The sequence below is a fragment of the Girardinichthys multiradiatus genome, chromosome 3 (assembly GCF_021462225.1).
Source record: "Girardinichthys multiradiatus isolate DD_20200921_A chromosome 3, DD_fGirMul_XY1, whole genome shotgun sequence".
NCBI classification, from domain to species: Eukaryota; Metazoa; Chordata; class Actinopteri; order Cyprinodontiformes; family Goodeidae; genus Girardinichthys; species Girardinichthys multiradiatus.
Window position 1 is genome coordinate 45,802,390 of NC_061796.1, and position 19,568 is coordinate 45,821,957.

The window sequence follows — 19,568 nt, forward strand, 5'->3', positions numbered from 1 at the left end:
TCTCATCCCCCTCAGGAAGCTTCCATCAGCCCTACAAACAGCCAAACTACTCACAAAACGTGTTTTTCGCCTTCATGGAATCCCACAGGATGTTCTCTCTGACGGTGGTCCACAGTTCATCTCTCAGGTTTGAAAACAGTTTTGTTTAGCCCTAGGAGCTAAAGTCTCACTGACATCAGGTTATCACCCTCAGTCCAATGGCCAAACTGAAAGATTAAACCAACAACTGGAATCCACATTATGTTGCCTCACTTCCACAAATCCTACTGATTGGTGCTCATATCTGCCCTGGGTTGAGTATGCACTCAATTCTCACGTTTCTTCAGCTACTGGTCATTCCCCTTTTGAAGCTTCCCTTGGTTATCAGCCCCCTTTGTTTGCCGCTGACGAAAGGGACATCATGGTTTCATCAGTTCACCAACACATCCAACGCTGCAAGTCCATCTGGACTTCTACTATCCAGACCCTACACCGCACCGCTGACCAAAACAAACGTTTCGCTGACTGGAAACGCCAACTGGCACCGGAATACCAGCCTGGACAGAGGGTATGTTTGTCAGCACAAGATATACCTCTCAAATCCATGTTTTGGAAACTTTCGCCTCGTTTCATCGGTCCCTATGAAGTAGAGACTGTGATTAGTCCCTCTGCAGTTTGCCATTGTCTGCCTGCAAGTCTTTGGATTCATCCTAGGTTCTATGTGTCGCAACTGAACCCTGTGATTTCTAGTGGTTCGTGACTCTTCCTTGGTTGATGACTACCGTGCCTCCCTGCCTTCCACTTCTTCAGGGCTGCCAGGCGGCGGCCGTTTAGGGGGGATGATGTTGGGATCTGGGTTGTGTGTGTGTGTGTGTGTGTGTGTTTGTATTGTGCTTGCAACATTGCCTCAGTGTTTCAGATGGTGCTGGAGTTCTCAGGTGTGCTGGGGGACAGGTGCGACTTATTCTGCTGATTGCTTGGAGGAGTACTTTAGCAGGAGGCTGCCTGCACTTTGACGCAAGAGTGTTTGCCTACTGTGGTAACAAGCTCAGCCAATGCTAAGTCTATGCTTTGTGTTTCGTTCTGGAATAACTTTGTTTATATCCCTTCGCAGACTAAGAATCTGAACTTTGAATTTATGTCACTGGACAACTGACTTTGTGTCCAGGAGTTTTCTGGATGACCAAGATTATCTACGTTCTGAGGACTTCGTTTCCTAACTATTGTTCCCGTCTGGATTACCGACCAAGCTGGCAGTTTTGTGCTTCCTCCATCTCCAGGATCTAAGCCTAAGCGTACCCTGTCCACCTTCCAACCCAAGTATCAGCACAAACGAACTAACTAAATCATCTCCACGCTCACCCAAGAAGCACCTAAGAAACCAACTGAACAAACAATGCTACGACAACTTGGATCCCGAATCCCTCTACCCCTGGCGACCTGACCGCACCCACTTAGTAAGCCGTTCACTTCTCTACCTGAAATTCTTGTCATTTGCTCAGTTACGTTTGTTCCCTGTTTTCACCAGTTCTCTTCCCCTCTCCCCTTACAGTTGGAGTTTCGCCCGTTTTCGTTCCTGATTATTTTGTGGCACAATAAATATCATTTCACTCTTTCTATTTTCTCTGAAGTGTTCTCTGTATGTGGGTCAGAGCTATTATGAAAACAATGACAATGTGACTTTCTCCCTTGAAAGCTCAGGACTTAACAGCGATGCGTTAACGTCAACTGCCCAGGTCTACTTGGCCGTTGCATGGATCATATTGAGCTAGTAGGGAGGGTTCAAAGGGTCAAGTGAGAGAGGATACTTATACTTTGACTTTGAACAACTTGAGAAAGCAGAGATAGTATGCAACAGCAATGTAAAACTCTAATAGGTTCATTCATTCATGCTGTGGAAGACCTTTAAGACAACATCTCTTCCATGTGTGACATCATGGAAAAAAATCTAAGGAATCATCAAGATGTCACGTTTACCTCTTGAAACTATTGTAGCCACATTCACTTTATTTTCTGCAGATTCCCTTGATTTTCTGCAGATTATAAATTTCAATGAAAATGTAGATTCTAGGTTATTTATTCTATTTGCACAGCAGTAAAATGGTTATAAATGCCGAAATGACTTAGATAGCGATAAAAGAAATATACAAATATGCTTTAGAAGTACACACACATACTGCCTCCTTGTGAAACCTCTTGCCTCATGAAAGATATTGCGCTTGCTCTTGCAAAGCATCACAGGGTGTAATAGTTATTTGCAGCACATGTAAAATTGAAAATGACTGAAATGTAAGCCTGGAAAACTTCCATATAATTTTTTGTTGCCATTGTTCTTCCTAATTGCAAAAGTTACAGTTGTGCAGTGGCTGAGCAGACATTAAGCACCAAGATACCAGTGTCACAAGTAAGGCAGGCAGAGTACCTACTATTTGTAAAACATGCTTGACAAGGGAGATAGCGTGGTTTAAGTGTTTTACAATCATTTTCTGTGGCCACACCTCAAATTTACAAGTCAAACTGAATCAAGTCAAATATATTTTGTTTATCAGTGGGACCTCACAAACGTTTCACAGATGTTTATCAATGTGACAGCGATGCAGCACAATCAGCCATATTTTCTTCATTAAAGTACAAAAAATTATATGTTTGCAGCAGAAAACAGTGTTTATTGTCAGCATTTTTTGTTATTTCATCTTCAAGGTTGTTATAAAATACTGAGTCATTATTCCTAAAGTTTGTGAAATTGTACACACATGAAAATCAAGAAAATTCAACAGCCGCCAAAATAAAACTGCGAAGAAAAAGGTTTACAAATCTGCCTCGTAAGAGACTGCCGACTTGTTTTTATTTCAAGTTTTACCTTGTGCTGCTCCTCCGTCTCGCTAATGTAAACATTTTGCAAAAAGCAAAGCCTTTCATTGTTTAAGTCAGTTTTACTCCAGTAATTTAAAACTCTGTTTACACTTTATGTCTTTTTATCTGGCTGGTAAATACTTGCCAGAATATGGTCTAAGTTTGATAATACAGCAAGTAAATTGTAGTATCATCATGAGGTCATCTGTTACACTCACTGCAGTCCCAGTTATAAGCAGGAGGTGTCACTGTGTAGAAAATATTTTAAAAACACAGGCCAAACAAAAGCCCAGTCATAAACAAATGCAAGTTATTTGCTCAAGGCTGGTATTGATTTTGCAACAGTTTTTACAAACATATTCACATAACACTTTTATTAATTTTGCCATGTAACAACAACATACTTCAAAGTATTTTATTGAGACTGTTTGCAATAGACCAGCAAAATATTAAGACTGTTTTACAAATAACAATCTGAAAACTGCTGCTGTGCATTTGTATTCAGCCCCCTGGTCAATTCATTTGCAGCTGCAAGTTTTCGGTGATATGTCTCTTGCTTTTTACATGTAGACACTAAAGTTTTGCCTATTCTTTGCAAAAAAAACTAAGGCTCAGTCAGATTAAATGAAGGTTGTCTGAGAAGGTTAGTTTAGGTTTAGCCCACTTAGCCCACTCTAGCACAACCACTCCTTTGTAGCTCTGGCATTGACAATTAAGATTCTTTTCCTGGTTAAACACGGAGACTGTACTTCCTGTGGCAACTCAAGAAGTACAACTTTCCACAGGAGCTTCTGGTCATCTTCTACACTAACAGCATTCACTATGTCTTCTAATTGCCCATCATTGTGTGGTTTGGCTCATCCACAAAACAGGGCACGAGTGACCAACGTGCAGACAAGAGCTAGGCAGCAGCATGTTTAAAGATGTCTTCAGCTTTATTTACAAGGTTCTTCCAAAATGAAGCAAAACATTGCAGGTACTTAACATAGATGAAAAGTCCACAACTTACAAAATTGGGCTTAGCAGGAACATGGTACAAAAAGCACATAGACATGGGTGGAGAACGGATGGAACCAGTGAGGAACAAACAAAAACAGAGGGAACAGAGGGAAGTGGAGAATGGACCAATGAGAAACTGAGGCAGGTAATCAGATGAGATGGAATTCAGGTGTGGACCAGGTGGTAGAGAACTGAGGGAATGTGAATAGTTGCTAAGGTGACAAGGCTAGAAACAAAACGAAACACGAGGGAAGCCAGATAAGAACATAACCAAAAGAACCTGACTACAAAAACAAAACTACAAATAACAAAGCTCAAGGAAACAGAACTAAGCAAATGTATGGACGAAGATAATAAACCAAAAGAGGTATAAGAACCTAGAATAATCATTTGCTAAAGTAAACCGAGAAACTAGAGGGAATAGAAGAAACACCAAAACCTAATAATTAACAACGAACCCATAAAGGAACCCTGACCGTAAATAAACAAAACCTAAACCACAGAAAGGGAACCAGGACGAGGAGGAACAGAGAAAATAAACTAGTAAACAAAGAGCGCAGGTAAACAAATACCAAAACATAAATAAACACAGAGATACTAAATGGGAAACTAAACTAGAAACTACAAGGAAGACAAGAGAACTAGAATACAACGAATATAATAACAGTCATGAGAAAACCACAACAAATAATAGAAAATAAACTACTAAACAATCTTAGAGAAATTCCAAACTAATAGAAAACACAAGACCACAACAAAACCAAAGATGTCGCTTCACGACACATACAGTATTTGCAGAAAATAACTTTTTAGTTTCGTTTCCCTTTTATATATATTTTTGTTTTAAATGTCTTGATTAAGAGCAAAGTGAAACCAAAATAAAATTCCTTGTTTCTGTGCACAAACTTGGCGAATAAAGATGATTCTGATTCTGTTTAGGGTGTTAGTTTTTCAACCCACATGGCATTCTGCAGGTAGGGCCAAAGCTTTTCATTTTCAGATGATGGAATAAACTGAGCTCTCTGAGATGTTCAAAACTTGGGATATTGTTTTTTAACTTGGATTGTATTCAGGGGTATACGAGTAAATACATGAGGATGAATACATGTGCACGCCGCACTTTTCACAGTTTTATTTTAAACATTTTTAAAACCATGTATCATTTTACCTTAACATCACAACTATGTGTCAATATTTTTATTTTTAAGTTTATGTATGATTTCCTCTGGTCATTTCAGTATTAAATCGATGATGATGCAGATGTCAGAAAAACACTGAGAGGAAACGTCTTTGTTTAAGCTTCAGGTGTTGTTTCAAGCTAGAGGCAGTTTTTCAAGCCACACACTGATACCTAATGTCAAAGAAGGAGGCACACACTTTCCTCAGACAGACTTCAATGTTAAAAAGAGATTTTCTAGGCAGGTGAGCCGCAACTAAAGCTTCACGATCCCACATCGCTGAGAGGGACACTGGCCTTCACTCCTTAAATGAGCCTAACCTCACGCTGTCTGGATGACTGATGTATCATCTTAACTCTGGATCTGACTCAAGGTAAAGCGTCCAATGATGCCGTCTTCTGCACCTTGGTTTTTAAGCAACTCAAATCTGCAGCCCCAGATTGTTTCATAATTCTTTTTTTTTTTTTTGGAAAAGGTCATCTAATTTTTTCATTTGAAACCTGGATGCAAAAATTCCCAATCTCCTTACTTTTGTTTTAATGCTTTACTTCAATTTATGAGCTGCCATTTTTGACCTACTGAGTCCCCCAGCACCTTAAATGCATTCCAATGGAGTTAACAATTTATTTGGCAGATAAATCACTGTATACCAAATGCAGGTCGATACAAGGTCACAGTTGGGGAAAAGGATAAAATTGAAATTATTGAGACAGGGAGTCAGACCGGCTGCTTAAATGAATATACTGCTTTAAATCTGCTTTGACAGAACCAGTTTTTTTTGTGAACATTGAAGATAATAAAAAACATAATTTAATTGTGGGTAGAGCATTTTCTTGACTCAACAGATTTAAAACTCAGCTTGTTTGACCACTATTTATTTATTTCCAGCAAACAGTAGAGAAGCAGCCGTTTCCCATCAGCATTAAACTAACACGTGAAACAGCTTCAGACCCTTGGGCCTTTTTCACACTACATATAAATATGGCTCAAGTATTAGCTGCAGTAATAAAATACGAGGAGCAGATGCATCCGTGTATATCTGTGAGGGCGCAGATAGAAAAAGGGGACGATAGTTATATTTAAAAACGCTGCATCTTCTAGTAAATGTTTTTTAGTTAAACTAAATTCACTTGTTTTAAACATATTGGCTCCTTTTGCCAAAAATTACTGGTATTATCAGACTTCATGCAGTCACTTTGTAATCAAGGAAAAAAGTTATCTTTTTACAGATTTAGTTAAATATGTTTTCGGGTGAGTTGAGCTGTAAGGAAGATGGATTTTATTCTGACTTTTTACAGATTTGTTTTAGTGTCTTTTCTAGTGTTTAATGTTTGCATATTTTAATTTATTATTCCAAATATTTCAATTTAGTAACACATAATGGTATTTAAAAACAGTGCTATATAATGTAATCACTTAAATAGGCTCACACACACAACTTGATATTTATGCTTCGTTAACCATTTATTTATGTTTTAAAATTGCTTTCAGATAACTTCATTTGATGTATTTTGTTTAGTGAGGACCCAAATGCAGAGAGGAGGCAGGCAGTATCAAAGTGAAATAGATTTTTAATTAGGCAAACAAAATGTAGTCCGTGAGGAGCAAGAAGGTACCATTAGCAACAGCCAGGGGAGTAAATATAGAGCAGAGGTGATGTGTGAAACAATGAACAGGTGAGACTGGTTAATGTGTTGCGCAAGGGCAGAGGGCTGAGCAACTGAGGAATGAAAGAGACGAGAGGAGAATACCGAACGATAAACCCAGTACAAGGCAACGCAGTGAAGACCAACATCACCAACAGGAAATAAAGCATGAAGGAGCACTACGGGTAACCAGAAAGCCGAACTTAAAAATCCGCAGAAACCCACAAAGCAAAACTCTACGTCCTACAGATCATAAAACTTTACCCATCATTATCTTTTCCAATATTTTGTCCTTAACTATCCACTTGTTAAAAGAAATTGTAAAGACACAATGAAGACAGGTTTATGCCCTTGTGATTGTTTTGCATTTATTCATTTATTTTATGATCAACATATTGGATTCCTGTAAGAATCCAAAGCAGAAGGTTCAAATTTGTTTCATAAAATACTAATACTAAGTCTGCAAAGCTTGGTTTATGTCACAACCTGTAGGTGTTTCAGTTGTTTATTGTAAAGAGATACAATAAATTATTTATTTCTTTACAATTATTTATTTCTTTGTTTATTCTTGTATTTCTCTACATTTAGATTACTGCATTTTCTCTCCCACATCAAGTCTCTTTCCCTTTATTGTCATCAGCTGTTCCTTATTCTCTTATTTCTCTCACCTTTCTCCACTTATCGTCGTGAATTTATGCTCTCTCGTCGTTCACTGGTTTCCACTGTGCCTGCCTATTCCATGCCTGGCTAGTTGTCTATGCTCTGTGTTCTGTATTCACCATTAAAATTCAACAGTTTTATTATTATTAAATATTCCTCCTTCACCATGTGACTCCAAAGCTCGTGTTTGCACCTTGATCCTGCAAGAAAGCCCTAGTTCTTGACAGTTTAAGGATTTGTTATCGTGTTTTTGAATCAAAGTCCACAGTACATGCCAAAACTACATTACCACAGATACCAGGACAGACATTTCAAATAGTTGTGCATTTTAGATTTTTCTACCTTGTTGCATGCTGGCCTGATCATAAAACAGAATGATTAGCAGGGAGAAATTATTGTTTCCAGTGGTAGATTAACACGAAACGTTGCATATGGAGAACATACAATTGAAAGAATAAAACTGATTAAAATAATCTTTTTAATTTTACCTCATCTAGCTATCTGTTTCCACATAGTTATATGCATGGGTGGTGGTTTAATAAGGGATATCCTACAGATGCTAATTTGGTTTATCTGACCAATCAGCCACCACTGTGACATATGCATGACCCTTGAACCTGTGAGTTTTCCAGTTGGCTGATCAGCGCGAGAACCTTTACATGACCCTCCTCGGCCTGTATGCTAATATCAGACCTCAGCGGGGAGGGGCGCTGATCAAACTGCAACGTTGCAGCAGGTGCTCAAGGACAGCAGCCTCCTTACATCTTGTGACATCCAGAAAAAATCATGTGTGACAGACAAAAAGGAGCTGCGAACTGTTGAAAAAAAAAACACACATGTAACCATCAATTCAACAAAAATGTAAACAGTTACTTACTTTTTAGTAGCTTGTTTTGCTTAGATGTGGAATTTTAACTACTTATGACCGTTTCATGATATGGCCTTAAAATTGTGTCGCTCTTTCAGTTGCCAGTCACAGCTCAACAACCCCTGCTGTCTACACCCCATAATGATCTGTGCTTACAGTAGTGAAGTGGCACCAACAGGTGCAAGCTGTACCAGTAGATATAATGGAGAGCTGCTCATGTTGCCCTCCACTTCACACCTAATCTTAAACTTGGCTCTGAAACTACCTTCCTTTGTGGCTCAGTGGTGAGTTACCATTGACCCCTCACCCTGTATTTAGTTAACACGTGTTGCAGCCTGAACGTGTCCAGATCCAGGCTTAAATATGTCATCTGAAGTGGGTTTATGTCAACATTTGTTGTCCTGTTTGGTTACTGTCTTAGTGCATCTCAGTTGTGCCAAACAATTGAAACATACGACTGTTGGTGAAATGTTAAACAAAACTCGACTGAAACTGATTAAAAATCTCCTCATGAAACTTCAGGAAATACTTAGCTTCCATGTGCTTTATAGAATAAGACTAAGGGTCACATTTGGTTTAAGGGTTTTGTCGTAACAGAACCAACAGCATCATTTCCTATTATCAGGCTGATCTGTACACAGAAATGTGTTTCTCTCCTTTTGTTGTGAACATTTGGGTTTAGCATACCACAGCACTAGATCTGAGGATAAACCTGTGAGTTTCTGCTTTTTCCCAGAGGGATGGTTCATGTAGAATAATACATAATCTAAAAAAAGACAGCAATGATCTATAAAAGTCAAAAATGTCCAACAAGTAGATGTTGCTATAGCCATGCAGAAAACTCTGACTGTTTGTCAAAAAAGGCCACGCACCTTGTGGAGAGCAATTGTAAGCTCTTAATCAGGTACTCAGATGCCCAGATAAAAACATCCATGTAACTGATAGAAAGCAACTTTTTCTTACATAGCATTTTGTTAGAAGAAGTCTTTCTCAATGAATCTGTTAGAGGTCATAATGTTATGGCTAGTCAGAGTAAATGTGGACCATTTTGTATTTGTCATAATGTTTAAGTCTCCCTTCACACTGGATTTAGACTAGCCAAATAGCCTCTGTAGGGCCTTGGAGAGGCCTTCTTGGTTGCACCAAGACTGCAATGTGTTCCCCATTTTAGGTATGCACAAAACTTGTGTAAGGAGGTCCAAGTGGTTCATTATAGTGTTGACAGCATATCCGGGTCCTGGATACAGCACGTGGGACTGTAGTGGCAGCGATAGCAGGTTGTCATGTTGTATGCCTTGCTGGCCTCATCCCAGAGGTAGAAACTCATCATGCCCACACCAGACTGGCAGGGCTCCAACTTATTGTAAAGTTCTTAGCACTATGGCCCTGAACAACTAATGCTCCTAATGCCAAGAAAAGGCCTTTCCTGGTAATTGGTTTCCAGATATGTAAACATAGCACAGCAGCAACTTGAAATCACTTGTGCCCACTCATGCCGCTGTTTAGCTAATAAAAATATTGATGGTGTTTCCTGCTATACATCAACACTGAAAGCTGGAAACAGTGAAAGTAACATTGTGGTCAGGATGGCCTGATAACGCAGCAGCTACAAACCTGTTGGGCAAGTAAAATTGGTGTAGAAATATAAAAACCGTCTTCTTACTTAAAGTATAAAGATGGCCTAATGCATCTGAACATGAATTTTACAATGGATCAATAAAGTTCACCTAAAGTCGCAGCAATAAAGTCCACGCGCTTTAAATTCCATGATTTTGCATATTTTCACATCACCAGCACACAAACAAACCTTGTTTCTGTGCACAAACTTTGAGAATAAAGCTGATTCTGATTCAAGAGCTTTTGGGATGTTTTTAATTTTCCAAAGAGGTTTTCATTTTGAATTCAGCTGTTTAGGAAACATTAGCATATAGGAATCTTTGTTGCGTTTTCTACTTCTGAGGTTAGTTTTAAGTAATTTGAGAATCTGGTTCATTAAAATGGATTGTCAAACTGTTAATATCTTAGAATTGGCTCTGTTTTTACCATGCCTGTTTTCTTTTCCTCTGTCCGGCTATAAATAAAAGGCATCCATATGCATCCTGTACATGTGAGAATACGGATAATCCCATGCCAAGTTGCTAATGATGGCAGGTAGACAGTAAAAAAAGGGATTTCCTGGTCAGGCTCCAAAGCCCTGGGAAAGCACACAGCACTTTACATGGAAGCGCTGTGATCAGAGATCTGCAGCTCAATTAGCTACTGTTGTGGGTGGGGGCAGAGAGTGAGCGGAGGTCCAAATCCTCTCCTGCAGGCCCAGCTGGGGGATTAAAAATGGTTCCTGTCCTGTGGCTGACCTCTTCAAAGCTGGTGCAAATGTCCTGATCCCCCTCTACACATCCAACTATTGCTAACACACTCTCAAACACCCCCTCGCTACCCTTCTTGAACTCCCACTCAACCTCACAGGCAAAACACAGCTCTCAAGTGACACGTCTTATCACAAGAGCACTTACCCATTCTTTGACTTGATATCTCTGGTATCTCATCTCCTGTCTTGTACAGTTTTTTCTTTGTGTATTTGTCATTCCTGTGGCCCAGAGAGGACTCCCCCCTGTATCAGCTGTCTGTTGACAACAAGCGTGGTCAGTGACCTTAGCATGGAAATGAGTCTGTCAGTTTCAATGCTATGCTGCCCTGTGGTTGCAAATATGAAAGCAAGGTCAAAAGGCAAAGGTAGAAGCGATTCTGAAGGACATGTTTCACTCTAAAGGGGAAAGAGATGCTTTATATGCATGCTTTATATTTAGTTTGGCTGAGGGGCCCTTGTGACTATGGTGGTGGGCTTTTAAGGTTGTGACCTTCTTTAGGTTTTAAAATCTTATCCAATCTGATGGCCACCCAACTGGGTCTTCATTTAAGGTGAAGAAAGACAAGATGAACAATGAAAGAATTAAACCACTCAGGTAGGGTGGCTCAATCCAAGATTATTTTTAATTAGTAAAGTCTTAAGATCAAATATGTGAGCTTGGTTATCCTGATAATCATTTTCTGTATTTTTGTCTTCTTGTGTTGGCTCAGACTAATACCAAAAAGAGGTAAAAAGAAAACCACCCTTTCAAAGTATCAGTGCATCCTAAAAATGGTTTGAATTTACAATTTTTAATGAAACAAAATATATTCCACCCTTCCATGATTTAACTGAAAATGTGAAGCCAAAATGGAAAAGCTGTGTGTGGAAGAAATAAGTACACCCTACTTCTATGAGATTTAGGAGGAAAAGTAGAACATTTTGATCACCTTTATATTAGCAGAACGTTCTGCAGTTTGCTGGTCTGGAGCTTCCAGGTCTGCCTCAACAAAATGCCAAGGTGGAAAGACATCAGCAATTGTTGCTGCCCATTAATCTGTGATGGGTTGTTTGTAAAGTTCATCATTAATCAGTGTGAAAAACTAACAAACCAAGCAGTCATGGGCCAGTGTGAGATTCTCACAACATAATCATTTTGAGTAAAAATAATAGTTTCATGAATGGCCCTCAGCAGCTGGATTAAACAGGAGGCTTGAGGCAGAGATCTGGTGCAGCACAACCAGGTGTTTCTTCACCAACATTAAACAGGTACACAATGAGACAGAGAGACCTGTTCAGCAAGTCACATGAGGTCCCCACAGCAGCTAGCCCCCGATTTACAGACCTACCATGAAAAAGGTTAAATGGAACACATACATACACTAACAAACATCTACAAAATGTCTAAAACGTCCAAATATTTTGTTTCTAACAAGCTTCATCAATCACTGGAAAATGTCTAAAAACACATTTCCCCTTCTAAAGTGCAAAGTTACGTCCACCACTTCTCAATCCACAAATGGTTTCTTCCGTAACCTTTAAAACGTGCCAGAACACCCAGAACAGAGGTAATTCAGTTGTACAACAAATACCACAATACACTTTAAAATATCAACCTTTAGCGCTCATTTCAAAGATTAATTAAAGCAGTGCTTGTTATCCGTTTATTCGTTTCTTTACAGGACAGGGTTTTATCATTTCCAGCTGAGAAGAAGCTGCCACAGCACAACCACAAACAGCAACATTAAAAATACTTCTGTCAATATGTTTCTCAGTGTAAATATTTCATGTAATTCTAACAAATGCAAGCAACATTTTAAATGTGTTTCAATAATTATAATGAAGACACACAGCATTATACAAAACATTTAGTGTAATTCAGCAGCTTTTATTTAATGTTGAAGAGCAACAATTATTCCCTATTCTGCTAATATAATGTATTGATCATTATAGTTGGAATAATTCCATCTTTATTATTCATTTATTGGCATTTTTATTTTGTTATATAGAATCATGGAAAGCAGAGTCAGCTATTTCAGATTCTTTTTCTGTTTTTTTTAACAAATGAACAGATTTTTTTAGGTAAACATGCTAACTGCAGCATATTGCACTCTATGCCTTTCTGCTCTTTATAGAGTAACACAGAGAGTCTATAAAAGTGATATCAGCTGGTTTATCTGGCTATATCCTCAGGTAGCAAGCCTGCACTCAGTTGCTTAACAGACGTTTGTAGCTTGCTAACTGTAGTTTCAAAACAGAGCTACCTTAGTAACTGAAGGTGTGTTACCTACATATGTGGGTGGTATTCCTTTAGTCTCCAGGCTTTGTTTATAACTTTCAGATCAGCTGTCTTTATCTTTCTGATTAAGGCAAGAAAAAGTGAAGAAGCATCTGGACAAGAACAAATGTGTGCTGTGCTATAGATTGCTCACACTGGAGTCTGATAAACTCATGAGAAAATCTGAATTGAGCATTAAGGCCTGTGGTGTGAATGTAGCCTTAGAATGTGAGGAAAAACACAGATTTAAAATAATGATCTGCATCATCTATAATACAGTATTGTAAGCCTTTGATGAAAAAAGGCCGTGATTATTAAAATGGGCCTTACAATACATGGCAGCTTTGGCTTTCTGGGGTGTAACAAATAAAATTGGAGACAGTAGACCAGCAACAGGTATCTGTTGAATTTAGTTAGAATCACCAATACTAATCATGTTAAGAAGCCTTGACCAGAACTGAGGGTCAGTACCCTGGATTGGATCCACACGTCTCATTCTTTGCCTGATTGAGACTTGCTAGGTGCCAATTTCTGATCTTGCATTTCTGAAATCAGAAACAATGACTTCTGCCTTTCCTGTGTTAAAACTGAGGACATTCTGGCCAATTCACTCACTATTATAATGGATACAGTTAAACAATGATTGTAAACGACTGATAATCTGCAACATAGTTATGGTTAGACATGTTGTAATACCCCAAAATATAAGCTAGGGGAGCATGTACAGAAGATGGCCTGAGTCTTGAGCCTTGACAAACCCAACATGTGATTTTTGTTTTTAGAATCGCAAAATGAAACAAAGGAGTGCTGCTCTTCCGACCTAAACCCTGTGGAAAATTCTTATCTATGTACGTTAAACTGCACATGTCCAGGTCTCTATGTCGTCTTCAAAGCTTTGGTTGTTTTTTAGCCCCTACTTTTTTGCTTTTGCCAAGTATAACAAAAGAATGCTCACTTCTGATTGCTTCTTGCTGTTTAAACTGTTAGCTGAAAATAAACTGATAACAAAGGAATGCTGCTTTTAAGGAGAAGCAGAAACATCAATTCCACCTGAACAGCAATCAGCCTCTCATCTTCTTTGCTATCCTGGTCAGTCTATCCATCTTTATTCTCCATTATTACTCACATTCAACTACTTCTCTGCTCTGTCCATCCTCTATGCATTCTTCCACATTGCCTTCATCTCTCCCTCCCATAATCATGACCCCCCACCCCAGCACAAGGCTGTCAGAGTTTTAGGGATTCGGTGAGCTGTGAAATCGCACAAATTGCTGTTGCTTTGCGTCTGGCCCAGCAACAGAGTGGGGAGAAAGACAGAATAAGAGAGCGAGAGAGAGACAGATTTTATGCTTCAACACTTCTGAACCTGAATCTTTCCCTCCTCCACCCTCCCTTTCTCCTCTTATTCAGTCAGACGTGGACAAGAACAGCTGCAACACTGCATATCTGCCCTCTACGAGCCAAACACCTTCCCCCAGTCCCCTCTTCACCAGCAGCAATGCCACCTCTGAATGTCCTTCAACACCACAGCCTTTGCCACCCTCTCCATAAAGACACCTCCACCACTTTGCTTTAGAGTGCAGGTCACTTGACAGGACAAGTCACCAGGAGCCTGCAGCCCTCTGAAAGGGATAAAAAACCCTTTTGAACCTGAGGAGAGCTGTTTCAGCCACCTCCACTAAAAAGAGCAAAGCACCCCTAATCCCCGCTTCCCGCGAACACACTGCGCCCCGAGGAATACCCTCTCAAAGATGACAAAAACTGGTAAAGGTCAGACACATACAAGTTGTAACCATTTTTGAACTTGTTAGGCTCTGTACTGCCTGCCCTGCAAACCAATGGGTGCAACATGGTGTTGACAGTCAGGATGTCTAAAGGTGTATTTGCTGCTGTGTGCCTGGTGTGATGTCATTATGGGTTCACACTCATAGTTCCCTAAGTTTTGACCTCATGCAAAGAGGATATCAGTTTAGACAACATGAGGAATATCTCCAAAAAGGGTAAAACATACCTTTATATTACAGACATAATGGTCTATAAGAAAAATAAATCACACACTCAAACTAATCAAGGCATCTCACATGTTTAATGTTAACAGAAAAATATTTGAATAATATTCAGTTGATTAGGTCTAAATCTAACTTGAATCTAACAATTTTTTTCAGTATGGAGCAGATTCAATATAACAAAAGTCATCCAGGTCCACATCTAAGATTTACTCAGTTCACAGTAGGTGATTTCCAGCCTAACTCGGCTGGTTGAATTATTTGTTGAGTTTGTTATGTTTTTTTGAGCTGTATTTCTTCTGTTTTTGCTTGACACAAGTAACACAAAAGAATTTCATTCACATAAGAACATTTTTGTTTTATTAAAAACATTTAATTTTATTTAAATTGAATTTATATGAATTTAATAAGAGTTATTAAAGGATAATAATCCATCCATAAATCTAATATGACCAGCCCATACAGAAATGAATTTAACCCAGCAAAAATAAATTCTTAAAAAAATAACGAGCCCAGATACAATACTGTGAAAAAGTATTTTTTAAATTTAGCTTAAGGTGTGGTCTCAGAAGTTTTCTGTGCTTCCTGAAATCCTTTAAAAGTTTTTCTCTTTACCTCGGCTGCGTTTTCACCTATTTTCTGCCCAGTCTATGTACCTCACCATTTTAGGACATACATATGTTGTAATGGTGAGGCACATGTAGACATTATTTCCTTCAAAAATTATAAAGTCTATGAGTGGACAGCAAAATGCCTTAAAAAACATCCTGCAGATAGAGTGGTATCCTCAAATCACAGTTGCTGCTTTAACAAAAGTCACAATCACAAAGGACTGCTTGGATGCAATTTTTGCTTGGCTCTTATATTTGAAGAGCTCTGTATGCCAATAATTTATTTAGCCAGTTGGATGGACTCTCACTGCCCTTATTGTTTACACTGATGTGGAGCTGAGTGCTAAATGACACAGAGAGTCGTTGGGAAATCAAGATGATGAAAAAGAACAGCGTGGGTTAACTGCACCAGATAAGTAAACTGTATTAATCAGCAATAGTATTACTTTTCCTTGATATCATTCAGCCCTACCTGTAAAGGAATAATATCTGAAAGTCGCATTTAGGAAGAACCCAACAAAGATCTGAAACATGACTTGAGAGATGCATCAAAATCCAACATAGCTGCCACACATACTGCATAAAACCCAGTTCCAAATCCATCCTGGGAGTTCAGGATTAATTTTAATGCTATGGTGATTTGCAGGTCAGGGAATTAGTGACGCCATAAACAAGCATTCCTCTGCAAATGGTGAGGTGCTGGACTGAAAATAAATGAAAAAACAAAGTGTGAAGACAATCTCTGACAGACTCTCACACAGCCTGGAGGACGATTGGTCAAGCACTCTTTAAAAGATAAAAAGAAAATAAACTAAAAACGAACAAGCACTGACTTCTTCATTCAGTACATTCATATTCTGGAATTTAAAACTATTTCACCTAAAATGATACAGTTTTTGGAGATCTGTAAGAGAAACACGGGAATCTAATCATAACAGGCAACCTGAATCATTTTGATTTTACCTTAAAGAACGACAGGAAGGCACAGAAAGGGACAAAACAAACATTAATTAACCTTTAATAACTGATCTGCTAAGTAAAATCCTGGGTAGTTTAACTGCTGATGGGTAAAGCAAAGAAACTTTATCAATTAAAGACGAATTAAGTGGTTTTGACGTCGATGTCGTTGTTGTAATGTTTAATGAGAATAAATGTCCTAGTTGAAGTGCTGCACAGGGAGCCTTTCATATTACTCACCAACAATCAGTCATGCGGCAGATTATTGAAAAGACATTTTTGCATCTTGCAGCTCATTTTGTGAGCAGACGCATCCACCCTGAAGGATCTGACCAATATTCAAAGGCATAAATAATAAAGCCTGAATCACTGCAACAGAAGCAGAGAAAGTGTGACATCACGCACATAAGCTTTGTAATTTGTACTCAAGTGAAAGGAAACATCATTTTTCAAAAGACTGAGATGTTGTTGTGAAAGGTAACAATGATCTTTACTGCCCCCTGTTGGCGCCTTGGCTGCTCTGCATCAAACATCATTACAAATAATGTTTGTCACAGAGAAGCTGGTAATATGAAATATGTATGAAACGTTTTCAGTCTGTAAATTAATTAATTAATTAATTAATGTCTGATTTAAACTGTTTATAAATATTACATTACATCAATAAAGATATTTAAGCTTAAAAACTGCTTTAATTGTTTTATTAGAAAATACATTTAAATAAATTTTCCTTAAAATTGGTAACATAAACTGAAAAAGAAATTAGAAAATAAATATAAATTTTGAGATGCTGGATTAAAAAAATTAGACAAGATGTAAAATTTATGAAAAAATTAAAGTTGATGTTTCTCTTTCAAAAGTTGGAAAGTGAGGAAAACAGCATAAAAACACTTAAAAAGAGGCTTCATACTGAGCATAAAAGTTTCTCCCATTAGAAGTAATTGCTATATTTAAATGAGTCATGCATACTTAGATCTTAATGTTTGTAGTTTTATGCTCTGCAGAGAAAAACTCTTTATTTAAAACATTGAAACAACCAGAAACATTATTTTCCAGCCACAAAAATAAATCTCTAACAACCAGATGATTTACTTTAAACTAAATCAAAGACTTGGAGAGAACTCTTAAAAACGTTTAGAAGGTGTTATTATTAAATAATACATTAAGTAATATTCAGTTCTGTTTTCTTTGCTTGGGTTTTCTGTGATCACTGTTTTAAACAGGTTTTAGATATCAACCTGCTTTGTTATTTTTCATAAACAGTTAAAAATGAATTCTTATTTAAACATTTGAACTTCTAAGTTTAATTTAAAAAAATATGAATACCATTTTTGTAGTTGATTTGTCAAACATGTGGCCAGAGCATAAAATTCTTCTTTTAAAAACATTAAATAAAGACAGAAATAAGGAAAAAGGTGAACGTTTTTTCTTATTTTTTTCAGCAGTTTGTTTTAATTTGCTGGTTGTAAAGAATGAGACACCAGAGCAGGGAGGAGGAGGAGGGAGAACATGCAGTTAGCGATCTGTTAGAATGAGCTTTATTCTATTTACACAGAAAAACCTTCCCACACCAAACGTTTTCTCTCTCCCTCGTTCTGTTCCTCTGACAGAGAAACCGGTCCCGCTGCGCTGACAAAGGAAACTTCTATGGATCCTTGGGCCTGATAAAAAAACAAAGCAAAGCTGCAACTGAATTGTATTAAATGTGCTTGTTTCATGTGGATCTTATAAATAAACAGTTTTTTCATTGCTTTCTACCTCTGTTTTGGTTATTTAGATGCACGTTAATTTATAACAACATGAAGAAATGTTTCTCATCATTTTGGAACATTTCTTTGACTTTTAGACCCAATATAAACTCAGTTATGGTGAAAAAAAAAAAAAAAAAAATCAATTTTCTGTCTAGTTCCTGTGCATCAGTAGTGTTAATACGGTCCTCCAGTCTGACCTTTCACTTTTAATGTGACTCAGTTTGGATCGCTTATATTTTAACTGAGCTTTTTTTGGGAACTTTCCTACCAAACCAGATATGTGTCTGAAAAACTGGAGCCTTTAGAACCAAAAATACCATAATTACATATTTTAATTGATTCTAACATCATCATTAATTTTCTAAAGTTTTACTTGATAAAAGATGAAGCTTCACTGAGAAAAATATGCAAAAACAGATTAAGATGGTCTACTTTCGGTGTTGCTCCTCTCCAGTGAAATGTCTACAAACTGACCCAAACATATAAAATTAAAATAAAATATTTGAAGATACTATTCTGTGTATTTTAGTTTGATTAATTGGTTTTATGTGGGAAATAGCCTTAAGGCAAAAATCAAACTTCAGGTAGAAAGTTGCAGATAGTTTAAAAATGATAAAAAAAATCTGTTTTATTTCTTTGAGAAATAACTTTTAGCCATTTTAATTATAAATACAATCAAAAAATACAGCAAACAGCAATATGTGTTGTAAAATTATGAAGTTGTTTTTATAAAACTGTGACAAACATTTAACAAGGAAAGGTTTTGTATTGACTAAAATACATAAATAGCAAAAACAAGCAGGGAGACACACAACAATATAACAGAAAACTCATTTTATATATATATAAAAAAAAAGGAACAGCTTTAGATTTATGGAAGATTGTATGTCTTAGTACCCACCTCACCTCTACACACATGGGCTGGTGACTGAACTGATTATCTTCTTCAGATTATTGTAAAGTTAAACTTTTTAAAACCTGTTGGTAAAACAATTACAGGTTATCTGAGTTTCGTCCTTTAATCATAGTTTCTTGCATGAAACTTTGGCAGCTAGCATAAATATCATTCTGTGATTAACCTATTAAAGGTGAATTAAATTTGTAGAAACGTTCATAAACAAAAAGACTAATTTTAAAACCGTTAGCTGCATAGAGGGGGGTCGGGTGTGTGTGGGGAGGCTGGAAAAAACGTGGAGGCGGAGAAAAACAGACATCCAGCGCGTGACCCTGCATGACTGAACATCTTTTACCCACTCAGGAAAAAATCCCGTCATTTTTTTTTACTTACTTTAGCCTGGAGAAGCCCCGTCAAGCAACTTTAAGGAAGGATCCTGCTTGAGTTCCTAAACTTATTTAAGTTTTTTTCTGCTGGGACATTTCTGAGCCCAGAGTTTGGTTTTGGATTTTAAGAAAAAGATTTCTTGTAAAACTGATA

General features: G+C 37.7%; 1 long non-coding RNA gene across 1 annotated transcript; it reads left to right on the forward strand.

Annotated features, from left to right (window-relative positions):
• The first annotated feature begins 870 nt into the window (after positions 1-870).
• LOC124864030 lies at positions 871-1,596 on the forward strand. Its single transcript, XR_007037251.1, has 2 exons — positions 871-1,436; positions 1,532-1,596. It is a non-coding gene; the product is annotated as an uncharacterized LOC124864030 (long non-coding RNA).
• The last annotated feature ends 17,972 nt before the right edge of the window (positions 1,597-19,568 follow it).